This window comes from Canis aureus, chromosome 26, assembly GCF_053574225.1.
Source record: "Canis aureus isolate CA01 chromosome 26, VMU_Caureus_v.1.0, whole genome shotgun sequence".
In the NCBI taxonomy this organism is placed as follows: Eukaryota; Metazoa; Chordata; class Mammalia; order Carnivora; family Canidae; genus Canis; species Canis aureus.
Genome location: NC_135636.1, coordinates 10,334,532 through 10,350,690, shown reverse-complemented (window position 1 = coordinate 10,350,690; position 16,159 = coordinate 10,334,532). Strand labels below are relative to the sequence as shown.

Genomic DNA, 16,159 nt, shown 5'->3' with positions numbered 1-16,159 from the left:
AGTGATATTGAACATTGTTTCATGCGCTTATTGGCTATTTGTATATCTTCTTCGGAGAAATGCTTTCCCTGCATTATCTGTTGAAAAGACTGTCCTTTCCCAGGGTGCCTGGGTTAAGTGTCCAACTCTTGATTTCAGGTCAGGTCATGATTTTGGGGTCTTGAGATCGAGTCCCATGTTTGGCTCCGGGCTTGGCACAGAGTCTGCTAGAGATTCTCTCTCTCCTTGTCCCCTTACCCCTCCCCTACTTGCATGCTCTTGTTCTCTAAATAGATAATTAAATAAAATCTTTAAAAAAAAAAAAAAAAAAAAGACTGCCCTCTCTATATAATAAGGTCTCGGCACCTTGGTTGAAAATCATTTGACCCTACACATGAGGGTTTATTTCTGAGCTTTGTATTTTATTCCATTGGTCTATATGTCTTTCTGCTGTATCATACAGTCTGGATTAGCATAGCTTTGTAGAGAGTTCTGAAATCATGAAGCTTTCAAGCCCTCCAACTTTGGTTTCAAACAATTTCAAGATGGTTTTAGCTATTTGGAGTCCCTTGAGATGTAAGGGTAGATTTTTGTATTTCCACAGAAAATGTCATGGGATTTTGATAAGGATTACATTGACTCTATCACTTTGGGTAATATTAACATTTTAACAATAATTAAGTCTTGCCATCTATGAAAACAGAATGTCTTTCCATTTATTCATGTCTTCTTTAATTTTTTTTAGAAATATTTTGTACTAAAAAAAAAGAAATATTTTGTACTTTTCATTGTGGATGTTCTTCATCTCCTTGGTTAAGGTAATTCCTAGGTATTTAATTTTTTTGATGCTACTGTTAATGGAATTATTCTCCTCATTTCCTTTTCAAATTGTTTTTTGTTCGTGTACAAAAATGCAACTGACATTTGCATGTTGATTTTGTATCCTGCTCCATCTCTTGCTTTTTAGTTTTTTAGGGTTTTTTTTTTTTTTTTTTGGACAAACATCTTTAGATAAGAAATCAAATAAATAGATGGGGTAAAAAAATATGGTAGCAACTTCACACAAGGGTATGAGACCAAACTTAGAATTACTTGCTCAAGCTATTCAGAATGGAACAGAATTCTTTAAGTGTTCACAATTAGCACAGAAAATATCTGGTTATAGTACTTGTTTTTAAATAGACATTTACTAGTTTACAGTAGGATCCCCCTTGTTACAGGAGACCACTCCCCACCCCCTTGGTATACAGCCTGAAAAGCTAGGAATGCAAATGTTAATGTAATATAAACTTTTATTTACAATTCCAGAATTACAACTTCATATAGTATAACTATGAACAAGTTCACTTACCTTTGGTTTACTGTCTGAGGGAAAGGTAATATAAGAACATAACCTGTCACTTTGGTCTCAGCCTCCCTTTTTAAAAAACATGGATCCAGGATTATAGATTTATAGCAGAATTACTATTCCCAGTCTTTGACAGAAGCTGGGATGTGGCATTTGGCACAGCAAAAGCTATTTGCTTTGGCTTCTTGGATAGTGCTATGTATACTGCCTAAATGGTTTCATTACAACATCTCTAGATGTATAGATGCCCATGTACATGCATCAACCTCATTCCCTTCTGCAGAAACTTTTACTTTTAAATCTGTCTACCAAAATCTTGACAATGACATTGGTTCCAGATTTTGACATCAAGATCAAGCTATCTGAACGAGTAAATTCAAAAGTTCATTCTTAATTTTTAGAATTTTCAGGGTTATAAAGAGTTTATAAATAACACTATTCACAAGCAAATAATACTGACCTGTTGATAATCATAAGAAACTGAATATATTGTTTTGAAAAATATAAGGAATTTCATTAGGTTTAGATAAATTCAGATTACAAATAAAACTTTTCCAGACTATTTAATCAAGGTACTTAAAATGTACACATTCTGAGAATACCCCATTATAGTAACATTATTTCTGAATTTTTCTGCATTCAACTTAAAAGGTGTTCTTCCCAAGAAACTGTATTTTTCTGTCAAATGAGCTTGATTAGATAGGCGAATTAGGTTCATAAAATGGATTTATTAGGACGCCTGGGTAGCTCAGTGGTTGAGCATCTGCCTTCAGCTCAAGGCATGATCCTGGAGTCCCGGGATCGAGCCCCGCATCGGGTTCTCTGCAGGGAAACTGCTTCTCCCTCTGCCTATGTCTCTGCCTCTCTCTCTCTCTCTGTGTGTCTCATGAATAAACAAATAAATCTTTTTAAAAAAAGGATTTACTGCAAACTTTATGTATAAATCATAGACATCAGTATAGAAGTTCATTATTTCATCTTCTTGCCTTATGTCACAAAGCATAATAAATCTCATTTGACCTGCAGTAACAAATGCTGAAACAAACCACTCATTGAACTTGTTCACAGTCTTCAAGTACACATTGACAGCCATGTGTACTCATCTATGAGGTGGAGAAGAGCATGAGCTATGAGTTGGTTCAGATGACCATGATTGTCTTTGGATTCTGCTTTTCTAGCTGGCAAAATTCCATTTCAAAAACTGGATTATCATGGTGGCCAAAAATTATGAAGGAGAAGCTTCCAGACATTTTCTTCAATATATAGCTCCTGTAGGGAGAAGCCAGCAATAGAAACAGCCAGTCACTTCCTTCCATCCCTTGCTTTTTAAAATATATGCGTTGAGACTTTTTCACACAACCAATATTTAGACATACCTCTTCATACCTTGGATAGCTTTTCATTATGTGGATATTCTAGGCCAGAGACCAAACCCTGCCAGTTTTCACACCTGAGCTGAGAATAGTTTTAAAGTAGTACCTTCATAATAACTTCTATTCTGACTTTAGGCCCACAAAGCCTAAAATACCATCTGACCTTTTAGGAAAAAAATTGTTAATTCTCATTCTAGGGATCCCTGGGTGGCGCAGCGGTTTGGCGCCTGCCTTTAGCCCAGGGCGCGATCCTGGAGATCGGGGATCAAATCCCACGTCAGGCTCCCGGTGCATGGAGCCTGCTTCTCCCTCTGCCTGTGTCTCTGCCTCTCTCTCTCTCACTGTGTGCCTATCATGAATAAATAAAAATTAAAAAAAAAAAATTCTCATTCTAAAATTCTACAGTCGGCCAGTAGCCTACTGAAAGGCCATTTGGAACTGTTTTCAATCCTCTAAATTTCTATCAATAAGAGGGTATGGTATGGGTAAGGGAATTCACATAGTCAGAGCTAGTGTTAGGGCTAGAATGCGTGCTAAAATGAATATAGACATAGAGGATGTTGAGTGTCGTAAGGGCTGTTTGGTGAGAAGTTTTACGGGGTCTGCTTTGGGTTGTAGAAGACCATAGGGGGCCTACCGTATTAGTTGCTTTACGAAGTGTGTATATCCTAATACTTTTTGTTCTCCTAGTGTTAAGGAGCCCCTGGTGAGAAGGATTGGTATGATGAGTGAAAGGATGTTAAGTATAAACATCATATTAGGGAGAACAATTGAACCTCTGGGAATAAAGGTTTAAGTTTTAAGCAATTACCGGGCTCTGCCACCCTAACAAGCCCTTCTCTTGAGCATAAATTAAGATAAACAAGTTAGATTAAGATAATATTATCTGTTAGTTTTAAGGCACTTTAATAAAGTGGGCCTTATTTCTCTTGTCTTTCTGTTCTGGGAGAAATTATTTAGTAGATAGAAATGGACCTGGATTACTCTGGTCTGAATTCAGATCACGTAGGACTTTAATCGTTGAGCAAATGAACACTTAACAGCTGCTGCACCATTAGGATGTCCTGATTCAAACATTGAGGTCGTAAACCCCATTGTCGAAATGAACTCTCAAGTAGGATTACACTGTTATTCCTAGGGTAACTTGTTCCATTGATCAAAATTTTTGGATCAATAAATGATAAGATATTTTGACTTGTAAGTCTAGATTTTTATCACTCAGAGTTTATTTTGTTCCCTCAGGTCACCCCAACCTAAATTGCTAGCCCATAATAGAAAATTGTTATCCCTGATCAGTTGAATTAAGTCAATCTATTTGGGTTAGTTAATTAAAGCTCCATAGGGTCTTCTCATATTATTATTTTATCCTTGCCTCTTCACGGGAAGGACAATTTCACTGATTGGAAGTAAGAGACAGTTAAACCCTCATGTGGCCATTTATACGAGTCCTTATTTAGAGAACAAACACTTATGCTACCTTTGCATGGTCAGGATACTGTGACCCTTTAACAAATGTCACTGGGCAGGCAGTGCCTCTGATACTGGAAATGCTGGAGGTGATGTTTTGGCAAAGAGGGATGGTTTATGTTTGCCAAATTCCTTTTACTTCTTTTAATCTTTCCTTAGTCAAATACCAGTGTTGAATTAACAATGAGTTTGATAAGCGTTTTATTGTTGGATTAGTTTTATCTTGTCATTAACTATCAGTGGTTATCTGTTCTGATGTAAGCTTATGCAAGAAGAAATAATTGTTACTCATGTTAGTATTATTGTTTCTATTATTAAATAGATTAACCTAGTATCATGTTAGGGGCTGGCTAAATATTTTTGGTATTAAATTAGGTTCATTGTTGAGCTTTCTTAATTGATGGCTGCTTTTAAGCCTACTGTGGTATTATTTATTCTTACTCTCTAAACAAGGTTGTATCCTTTTTTCTGGAAATCTGTACCCTTTTAGATTACATTTTAAACTTACATTAGAATTTTAGGATTTTTTAGGTAAGTTTAAAGTTGAACTGAAATTCTGTTCTGGGTAACCAGCTATTGCCAGGCTTGTTAGGCTTTTCACCTCTATCTATAAATCTTCTCACTGTTTTGCAACCTAGATGAGTTCATCCCAGTGGATTGTTCATAGGTAGCTCATCTGGTTTCGGAGGGTTTAGCTTAAGTTCTCTGTTAAATTATTCTAGTAATAATAGTAATTCATTATGCAAAAGGTAAAAGGGATAATCTGTGCTGTTTATGACTTTTAAGATTTCTTTCACCATTCCCTTATGGTACTTTCTCTATAGCTCCAATTAAATTTTCTATCTCCTATACTTTTATAATGTAACTGAATGTTTTGTTTGGTTATCTTATGAGAATTTTATTTGTAATTGTCTGGGCTAGCCTTAGTTCAAAGTGGTCATTCCTACATGAAACCTTCTGGGTGTGAGGTGCCTGGGTGGCTCCTGCAGTGAAGCATCTTCCTTCAGCTCAGGTCATGATCCCGGGGTCTTGGGATCGAGCTCTGCATCGGGCTCCCTGCTCAGTGGGGAGCTTGCTTCTCCCTCTCCTGTTGCCCCTGTTTGTTCTCTCTCTTTAAAAACAAAACAAAACAAAACAAAAAAAGAAATCTTCTGGGTGTAAGCCAGATGCTTCATTTAAGCTACACTTCGATTTACCCAAGCACACTTTCCAGTATGCTTACCTTGTTACAACTTATCTCCTCTTGTGTTTTAGTGATTTTGATATGTTTAGGTTTTATTACTTGAGGAGGGTGTTGGGCAGTATGTATGTGCTTCATGGCCCAATTCAATTAAGCTCTCAATTCTTAATTTACTCCTAAATCCACCCTTGGTTTTTAGTTTCATAAAAACTTCTGTAGGGTGTTCTTATATAGAAAAGGTAGCCCATTTCTTCCCACCCCATGGGTTACACCTCTATCTAACTTCTTTATGTATAATGATTATGCTTACTTTTTTTTTCCTTTTAAGGGTTTGCTGAAGATGGCAGTATATAGACTGGATTAGCAAGGGGTGGTGAGATTTATCAGGGTCTATTGATTATAGAACAGGCTCCTCTAGAGAGAGATAAAGCACCTTTGAGTTTTAAGCTTTTGCTAGTAGTTCTCTGGTGAATTATAAATGACTTATGTTTAGGGCTAAGCATAGTGCGATATCTAATCCCAGTCTGGGACTTAGCTGTAGTCAGAAATGTTAAAGTCACTTTCATAGTATATATTTATAATAACTGTAGTTTTTTACAGCTTAAATTTTAACTTTAGTATATAATCATCTTTAATATGCTTTATCCCGTAGGCCTATTAATGTGGGTTAATTGTATGACTACGGTGGGCTGGCGCAAAATTTACCAATGCTTTTTAATATAGCTTTGTTGAACTTTCACTCATGGCCTAATTTTTATCACTGTGGTATCCTGTGGGGTGTGGTTGAGCATGGCATCATGAGCTACGTTATTCAGGGTGCTTGATACCTGCTCCTTTCAATCATTTATGATTTGGAGGGCATTTTCACCGGGGTGCAGAGGCTTGCATGTGTAATCTTATTAAGAACTAATATGAAGGCCAGGACCAAACTTTTATGTTTATGGAGTCTTATGACTCACCTAGGCATAGTGCCTTGCTTTATTAATTAAACTACATTAACAGGTACTGTTTGTTAAAATTTGGCTTTAGGGATCCCTGGGTGGCGCAGCGGTTTGGCGCCTGCCTTTGGCCCAGGGCGCGATCCTGGAGACCCGGGATCGAATCCCACGTCGGGCTCCCGGTGCATGGAGCCTGCTTCTCCCTCTGCCTGTGTCTCTGCCTCTCTCTCTCTCTGTGACTATCATAAAAAAAATAAATTAATTAATTAAAAAAAATTAAATTTGGCTTTATATTTTATGGTGTTAATTTATGTTATTTGTGAAATTTAAGTATTGGTTGTTTTGGGTTTACATGATGAATATATTCAATAGGTGGGAGGTAGACTGAAAGATTATCTATAGATAGATTGTAAAGTATTAGGCCTGTGTTATAATTGATTATTTGATTGGGATTATTTAATCTATTATGTAAAATTTGTAGACATCTTAACCTTATACATGTTGCATATATTTAGTCCTGTTTTGGGGGTCTGGCAGGACAACAATTAGTATTTGTATACCTTTTAAGATTATGGGAAGTAAGGAAACTACAAGTTATTTTACTGTGTCAAGACCTTTAGTTATAGCTGAGTGATACCAGTCCCCCCCACCCCACCAACTAAAATTTAAAAATACCAAATGTATGACATCACAGTTACGTGTAATCATGGGCTTACTAGTCATTAGTCCATCCAGATGTCCTATTTGAGAAGATTAGCAGGATAGGAGTAAAAAATTACTATATTCATGAGGTAAGAACCAGATGCCAGGTATAGTTTCAGTATAGAAACCCCCACATTTATATGGACCTGGAGTGAGAAGAGGACTACTTCCCACAAAGGTTACTGGTTTCTCAAGGCTTGCTGACTAAGCTCTTCTGGACTCAGTGAAGTGCATTTTTGCTCTGAAATATTGCTGAGAATTAATTTTGACTTACATGTCCCTATGTAAAATTAATAATTACATGTACATGCTTATATGCAAGAGGCATACCATTAATGCACGATAATACATATGGGGGGGTCCTTATTGTATGTATTATTATACATGGAATATACATGCCCAATGTGGGGCTCAATCCCAGGACCTGGAGATCATAACTTGAGCCAGGCAGACACTTAACCATCTGAACCACCCAGGTACCCCAATGCAATTTTTTTTTTTTTTTGACAAATAATGGAAAATGGCCCTGGAAAGAAATCACAGCCATTTATTTCTTATCTGCTGTGCCTCTTCCCTACATGCTTCCAGTGTAAATACTTTTTTTTTTTTTTAAGATTTTATTTATTCATGAGAGACACAGAGACAGAGAGAGAGAGAGAATGGCAGAGACACAGGCAAGAGGGAGAAGCAGGCTCCATGCAGGGAGCCCGATGTGGGACTCCATCCCTGGTCTCCAGGATCACGTCCTGAGCTGAAGGCAGATGCTTAACCATTGAGCCACCCAGGCATCCCCAGTGTAAATTACTAATCTTTCTAAATTTTGCTGTCCCATTGTTGGAATTTCAATTCCTTTCATCGTAAGTTAGCTTAAGCAGTTTTCCTTTTTTCTTTTTTAAAGATTTTATTTCTTCGAATTTTTTTTTTTTAATTTTTATTTATTTATGATAGTCACAGAGAGAGAGAGAGAGAGAGGCAGAGACATAGGCAGAGGGAGAAGCAGGCTCCATGCACCGGGAGCCTGATGTGGGATTCGATCCGGGGTCTCCAGGATCGCGCCCTGGGCCAAAGGCAGGCGCCAAACCGCTGCGCCACCCAGGGATCCCGATTTTATTTCTTCGAGAGAGAGAAAGTGAAAGAACACGAGCGGTGGGGAGGGGCTAAGTGAGAGGAAGAAGCAGACTCCCCACTGAACAGGAACCCCAAAATGGGGCTGGATCCCAGGACCCCGGGATCATGACCTGAGCCAAAGCAGACACTTAATCGACTGAGCCACCAGGCGCCCTGGCTGAGTACTTTTTCATTTATAAACTGCATGTTCTTGACTTTTGCTCATTTTTCTTTCAGGTGGTTAGGTTATTGGTATTTACCAGCTCTTTTGTTTTATAACAGTTCTTTATATATTAAGGCAACTGGGTTTTGTCCTATGAATAGTAAACTTTTTTCCAATTTTTTCATTTTCAAAGACTTTTTAAAAAAGGAATTTCCCCTTAATAGACTTTATATGTACATAAATGTAGCAGTCTTTTCCTTTATGGCTTCTGTATTTTATGTCTTACTTAGGAAGATCATCCCTATTTGGAGACGATCAAAAACAACCCTCGACTTTTCTTCTGGTACTTTTATGTTTTTAAAAGTACCTTAATCCATCTGGAATTGACTTTGGTGTAAGGAGTAAGGTATGGCTCCAGCTGGCACTCAGCTGTCCCAAAGCCATTTATTGAATAATCCATCTTTTTTTTCACTGCTTTGAAATGCCACCTTTCCATATGTATTTGGGTCTATTTTGGATCCCCTAATTTGTTCCATTGATCTATCTGTACAATTTTTTTTTTTTGATCTATCTGTACATTAATATGCTATTTTAAGTTTCTTTAATTAAGTATAGTTTTATAATGCCTTTTATTATTTGGGATGGATAGTCTCCCCTGCTAACCTTCATTTATAGAATTTTTTTTGGCTATCCTTGCATTTTTTACTTTTCTTATGAACCTTAGAATCAGCTTGTCTCATTTAAAAGTAGATATTTGCATTGACGTTGCATTAAGTTTCCAGATAAATTCAGAGAGAAAAAATATGATTTTTTTCTACTTGAAAAGTGTGTTTTTTTTTTCATTTTTATTTATTTATGATAGTCACACAGAGAGAGAGAGAGAGAGAGAGAGAGAGGCAGAGACACAGGCAGAGGGAGAAGCAGGCTCCATGCACCGGGAGCCCGATGTGGGACTCGATCCCGGGTCTCCAGGATCGCGCCCTGGGCCAAAGGCAGGCGCTAAACCGCTGCACCACCCAGGGATCCCTAAAAAGTGTGTTTTCAATTAAAATTAAAAAAGAAAAGATTCTTTGCCAAAGTTTTAAATTTGAGTTTATTTAGATTCATTTTAATTGACTTTATTTCCCAAGTATTCTGACTTCTGTGGATATTGTAAGTGGACTTTCTTTTTTTTTTTTTTAATTTATTTATGATAGTCACAGAGAGAGAAAGAGAGAGAGGCAGAGACACAGGCAGAGGGAGAAGCAGGCTCCATGCACTGGGAGCCCGATGTGGGATTCGATCCCGGGTCTCCAGGACCTCGCCCCGGGCCAAAGGCAGGCGCCAAACCGCTGCGCCACCCAGGGATCCCCTAAGTGGACTTTCTTCTATTATTTTCTAACCAGGTCTTTGCCCATCAAAAAGCAATTGCTTTTTTGTATATTAAATTTGTAAGTGGCCACATTACTGAGTTTTCTTACTATTTGTTTTTCAGTTGATTCTCCTGGGTTCCCAGATATGCAAATATATCACCTGCAAATGTTGATAATTTTACTTTCTCATATAAGTGAACCACACTTTTCTTCCAGGATTTGTTGCAGGGCCATGCAAGGAGCTCCTGGGTCTGTCCTGGAAGTCTGTGTCTGCAGCTGAGATATGCCAGCTCCAATGGGCTCTGCTCTCTATTCTGGGTCCCAATGGCTGATTTCCCACCAGCATAAAACTTCACAGAAAATTGTTTTAAGCAGAGAAATGACAGGATTGTATCTGGAGTTAAGATCAAGGATGCACTTTGCCAGGTTACAGAGAGAACAACTTGTTGTCCAAGGGGAAGAGATGGGTTAGCAGAACCGCCCAGCCTTCGTGGTGAGAGCACCCAGCTACAATGCAGCGGCCCACCCTGAGTGCGACTAAGCACTTAATGAGCATTTACTAAATGCCCGATATTGGCCCAGTCGTCCTGGCCTCCTTGTGCTGCGTTCACAGATGAATGAGTAAGGTGCCCCAGTCTCCCAGGCAGCAGGTGGTGGTGCTGGTGTTGGGACTTGGCTGCTGAATCCCCGTGAGGTGCTGGAAGGACGGAGAAGGAGTCCTGGAAAGGTGAGGTTTTGGGAGGCTGCTGTGTGGCCGGAGAGCCAGCAGGAACAGAGGAGGAGAGCTGGTGTGGGACCCAGGAAATTTAACAAAAATCCCCTACCCCTGGACAAGCAGAGCAGGACTGATTCCATTTTGTGCTACACCCGCCACCTCCCCTATGACCCCCACATGACCTGCTTATTGCTTAAGGCGCTGCCCCACCCTAGTCGAGCCGCTGGGCACACCCTCATCGGAAATCGGCTCATAACAATGTAACCCTGCTCTGTGCCCGCCAATTCTGACCAAAGTAATAGGCCAGCTCAAATGGATACTATAGGGTAAGGTGTAATTCAATCGGCCACCTGCATGTGGACCGACATGACTGTGCAACTTTCTGCGTATCCCATTGGCCACTGGCCCCTATAAAGCTGCTACGCCTCTTAGTCTCGGGGTCCAAGTCCCTGCTCCGCTGTGTCGGGTGCACTTGGACCCAAGCTCGAGCTTGTAAATAAACCCTCGTGTGTTTGCATCGGTGTCGGCTCCTTGGTGGTTTCTCTGATTCGCAATCTTGGGCACAACACTGGAACTGGAGAGGGTTTCCACTCTGCGCAGGCCAAGTGGAAGTCCAGCAAGCAGATGGCACCACAGGTCCAGGTCAGAGATTTGGCAAGAGTCTTATTTCCCAGAAACATCGAGACTTAAGGCCTGCTTCACAGTGGGATTTCTGCTGGGTCCTGGGACATCCTTTCTGGAGCCCTGGGGATGGCGAACCCAAGGATCCAGTGTCATTATTCTCCCAACTGGTGTGAGCCTAACCTCTCCACTATCAGCCATCTCCCCTGTGACATGCCCTGGGCACTGGTCCCTCTGCCACACTGACTTTCTTCACTGCCTGCCTGACCACTCTGCTATTCACCAGCTGGGAGACCTTGCTCAAGTTTTTTAACCTCTCTGGGCCTCCATCTCCTCATCTGTAAAATGGGCATGCCAAATACCTCCCTCCACTCCAAGGGTGGTTATAAGGATTGAATGAAGGATTAATATACGAGTGAGTACTATCTAAGTGTTTAAGTAAGTTAATGCAAGGAGAGAATTTTGTATGGGACATATTATGAGTTTTAGGAAGAAGGTCAGTTTTATTTGAGGATGAGACAGTCAAGGACATCCTTGACTGTCCACTGTATTGTGGGGAAGCAGGCCATGTGATAATTATCATTTTGTCAGATTCTTCTACTATTAGCTATCAGGTCTTCTCCAGTCATTCTTTTTTTATGTTATATATCTTTAGCAGTGAAAAAAAACCACATTTTTATGATGTGTATAATCACATAGAAATGTGTGTGTGTTGTATGCAATGCATTTTCAGAAACTGAACACACTCCATAGGTAGCACCAGATCAAGAAAGAGAACATGAGCAGCCTTCCCGGTCACTCCCCAACCACAGGGGAACCACCATCTGAGTGGACGCCTGACTTCGTGGTTGCCTGTTGTTACACGGCCCATAAATGGAATCCCACAGCGTGCACACTGCCAGCTCCAGCTTTTTGGGTTCCATGTTATGTGTGTGAGATCCATTCATGCTGCGGAGCTTAGCAGGAGTATGTTCATTCTCATTGTGTGAATTTTTCTTTCAAGTATTTTCATTGTTATAAAAGGTTGTGTCGTGTAAACAAACCACAATGTGTCCATCCTTCTGTTGATGGACAATTGGAGCTGTTTCCAGGTAGAGGACGGTAAAACAGAAGTACTGAGAACATTCTTGCCCATGACCTTGGGTGGCTTCATGCATGCATTTCTCTTGAGTATACAAACTTGCAAGTGGGATTGCTAGCTCAGAGGGTATGGGTATGATCGGCCTAGGAAACTGTCAAGCAAGTTTCCCAGGTGGTTATACCAACTCACTCCTGCACAGAGTTAGTTCATTTTAAGGACTGAAAACTTTATTTTTTTAATAGTGAAATAATTCCTGTATTTGAATAATTCGAATGAGGCTTGGTATGGCTTGTAGGGATCCCAACTGTCTTCATTTTCAGCAGATGATTGTAAAATGCTGCTCAGGGAATATAATCTGCTTTCTATTTACTGGAAGTAAAAGAGAAAGATTAATTTATTAATCTAAGGGCCCAGAGAACGATGGAAACAAGCATTCCTTTTGGAGGGAAGGGGCCAAGGGGGAAACCAACATTCTTGAATCACTCCCCACTATATTAAACTATGAATAATTAACAGAGTGCTAGTGAGAATCTTTGGCTCCAGAGCCAATCTCCTGAGTTCAGGTGCTGGCAGCCCCATCAGCTAGCGGGGCATCCCAGGACAAGGCAAATGACCCCTTGCCTCTGTGTCCTCGTTTGTAAAATGGGAGTACAGTAGCACCTACGTCAGAGGGTGGTTGTGGGATTGAATGAGATCTTCTGTGTGGAATGCTCAAAGCAGGGAATGGCATATCATACATGCTCAATTAAATACAGGCTATTGTTTTGACATCCTCAAAAGAGTAGTAACCGTTGAACATAGGATTCTGGACAAAATGTATTAAAACAAACAATGCTGTTAGTTGCTTTTCCTTATTACCACACAGACCTCTCCCAGCCAGAGCCCTGTTAGTCAGAAACACCTCCCAAGAGAGTAAACACAGCAGGCTGTAAGAGGCCAAGGTTGTTTCAGAGTCTTGTACAAAGGCTCAAGTACTGGTAGCCCAGTCTCTCACTCTCCCTGGCATGGGTTGGGGGGGTGGGGGGGTTGGGGGGTAGGGGGTTGAGGGCAAGTCTGGTAAGCAGTGAGTGCAGCCTGCTGCTGGTTGGAGGAGGAGGAGGGTGGCTGCAGGCAGGCCCCAGCCATGGGTGTGCGGCTCTAAGTGCAGAGGCAGAACAGACAGAAAAAGGTTTACAAGCCTCCAGGCACTTCCATGCACTTGGGCCTTGAAAGGGCTCACATCACAGCAGAGAACAAACAGTAACTGATGCTTATGGGATAAACCTAAGGCATGAAGAAAAAGACAAATAACTTTCTCTGCTCTCTGTTTATAAAGTAAGCAATATTTTTTTTTTCTGGTAAAGAGAATTCAGGATTCTTCAACACATCAGTCATTAAGGAAAAAAGAAACGGAGGGCAAATCTTTAGATTGAGACACTTAAAAATCATATCACTATTGTAATGTGAGCGCCTTATTTGAATCTTTTTATTTATTTACTTAATTTATTTATTCGTGAGAAACACACAGAGGCAGAGACATAGGCAGGGGGAGAAACAGGCTCCTTACAGGAAGCTCAACGTGGGACTCGATCCCAGGACCCCAGGATCATGCCCTGGGCCGAAGGCAGAGGCTCAACCACTGAGCCACCCAGGGGCCCCTCCTTATTTGAATCTGATTTAAAATATATATATATATTCTTAACAAGGTCAACAGTCTTGGATTTACTCAATAAACTTGCCCCTCTGTGGAGGCCTAGAAAAATTTAGGCCATCCCACCTAAAGTTTAGCATTAGCACAAGTACAGCCATCTGAGGCCCCTGGGAATAAGAGCTGAACTTTACCGGAAAAACTGCAGAGTGTCCTCAATGTCTTCGGCAGAGAATCCCATATCAGAAAGACAACAGAGCCCACCCCCGTGGTAGAAAGTCCCAAATTAGAATGAGAATAGAGCTCAATGCCCTTGAAAGCCCCGTATCAGAATGTAAACAGAACTTGAGAAATTCCTCCACCCCTTCTGAAAATCCCCTAGACCAGCCTATAAAAAACCCAGCTGTCACCCACTTCGGGGTCCAAGCCCCTGCTCTGCTGTGTGGGTACACTTGGACCCAAGCACGAGCTTGTAAATAAACCCTCGTGTGTTTGCATCGGTGTCAGCTCCTTGGTGGTTTCTCGGATTCGCAATCTTGGGCACAACATTTGGGGGCTCCTCTGGGATCCGAGAGACCTCCAGGACCCTATCCAGAGGGTTTCACGTTTGGTGAGTGCACTCTGTTGGGGCCAGGCGGGAAGGGAAACTCCTCAAGATGGCGGATACGCCAAAATGGCTGAGGTTCCCGTCACCACCTCCACTTGGGACGACAGCTTGAGCAGACCCTTACACCTCTCCTTTGGACTTCCCCAACCGAACCCAACGCCCTTCAAACCCCAGAGGAGGAAGTCACCTTTGACTGGTCGAATTGCAATCCTTCCTTTGCATAGTGAGGGTCACTCTGACTGGTTGGATTGCAATCCTTCCTTTGCACATAAGCCAACCAATAGGAAACCGTTCTGCCTTACAACGTTATGTAAACCCCCCGGCCACCTTGTCTTGGCGCGACTGACTTCCTCGACTCACTCTCTTTCCCCGGGGAGTCGTGGAACCTCGCCCGAGGGTGCCTGCAATAAAATCTGTTCTTGGACCCTCGCTTGCCTTGGCGGTCTCATTTCCATCTAGTTACTAAAAAACTTAACACACTCAACTTTTTCCACCTTTTGAGCGCATATTCTCTGAGAGCTCTAAACTGTACTTTTACCTGTAGGAATTCCAAGCTGTATTGGGTCGACATTGGCTTAGGTGGATGCGCTGGCCGGCCGTCGACCGGGGGTCTTGAGGAGGTGTCCCTTGCCCTCGCCTGGAGGACAGGGTCCTCATCTGTAAGGAGGGCCGGCTGCCAGCCCTTCGGATTACTTTCTGTTTTGTCTTTGTGGCCAAAAGGGAATGTTTGTCTGTGTTATTATGTCCTTGTTAACTGTGCATTTGTCTGTATTACTGTGTCTTTGTTAACTGTCCTAACTGTTTACGTAAGGAGAGGGAAATTTCAAACTTACTGCATGTCAGAATGGCCAACCTTTGGCGTGGGATGGCCCCGAGAAGGAACTTTCCACCTACCTACTATCTAACAGGTTAAGGCCGTGATCTTCAGGGACAAACCAGACGGCCACCCTGACCAGGTGCCCTACATCCTGGTCTGGCAGGACATGAGAGAGAATTCCCCTCCTTGGCTAAAACCATTTTTACTCCCCATAGCGCACAACTCGGCTGAAGGTAAGGAGAGACTCCAGGTCCACCACCAGACTCTAATGGCAGGTCTCCAGGCTGCCCCACGCAAGCCTACCAATCTGGCTGAGATATGGTTATGTGAGACAGGGTAAGGACAAGAGTCCAGCAGCCTTCTTAGAATACTAGGAGAGAAGAGCTTGCAGGACTTATAGTAGCAGAAAGAGTCAATAATAATAAAGAAAGTCTGGAAGAGCAACAAACCAAACTAAGTGACCGGCAGACCTGAAACCTGGCCAAAATCCTGGCCACAACCATGGATGACCCACAGGAAAGACGGAGGCACCTCAAGAAGCTGGCTTCAGGGACAGGTAAGGAGGATGGCCCTGGTCCCTCTCGGGAGCGCCCTAAGCTGAACAAAAACCAATGTGCTTTTTGCAAAGAAAAAAGCCACTGGGTGAAAGACTGTCCTAACATTTTTTTTTAGTATATGTGCTGCCGAAGCGAGCACAAGACTGTCCTAACAAAAGACCTAAGGGCCCTGCCAAGATCTTGGAGATGGAGGACCTGGATGACTATGGAAGTTGGGGTTCGGCACCCCTCCCCGAGCCCAGGGTAACTCTCAGAGTGGAGGGGCAACCTGTTGAATTCCTAGTGGACACTGGGGCACAACATTCGGTTTTATTACAACCCCAAGGGACATTGGCAAGCAAGACTTCATGGGTGCAAGGGGCCATGGGCACATGGACTACCCGAAGAGCTGTAGATCTCGGCATGGGCCGGGTATCCCATTCCTTCATGGTCATCCCTGAGTGTCCCTACCCGTTGTTAGGTTGAGATTTGCTCACCAAGATGGGGGCACAGATTTGCTTCCACCCCGAAGGGGCAAAAGTCCTA

At 41.9% G+C, this 16,159-nt stretch overlaps 1 pseudogene; it reads right to left on the bottom strand.

The window, feature by feature from the left end:
* Positions 1–1,971: 1,971 nt before the first annotated feature.
* LOC144298905 (trafficking protein particle complex subunit 2-like) lies at positions 1,972–2,577 on the bottom strand (annotated as a pseudogene).
* Positions 2,578–16,159: the final 13,582 nt, after the last annotated feature.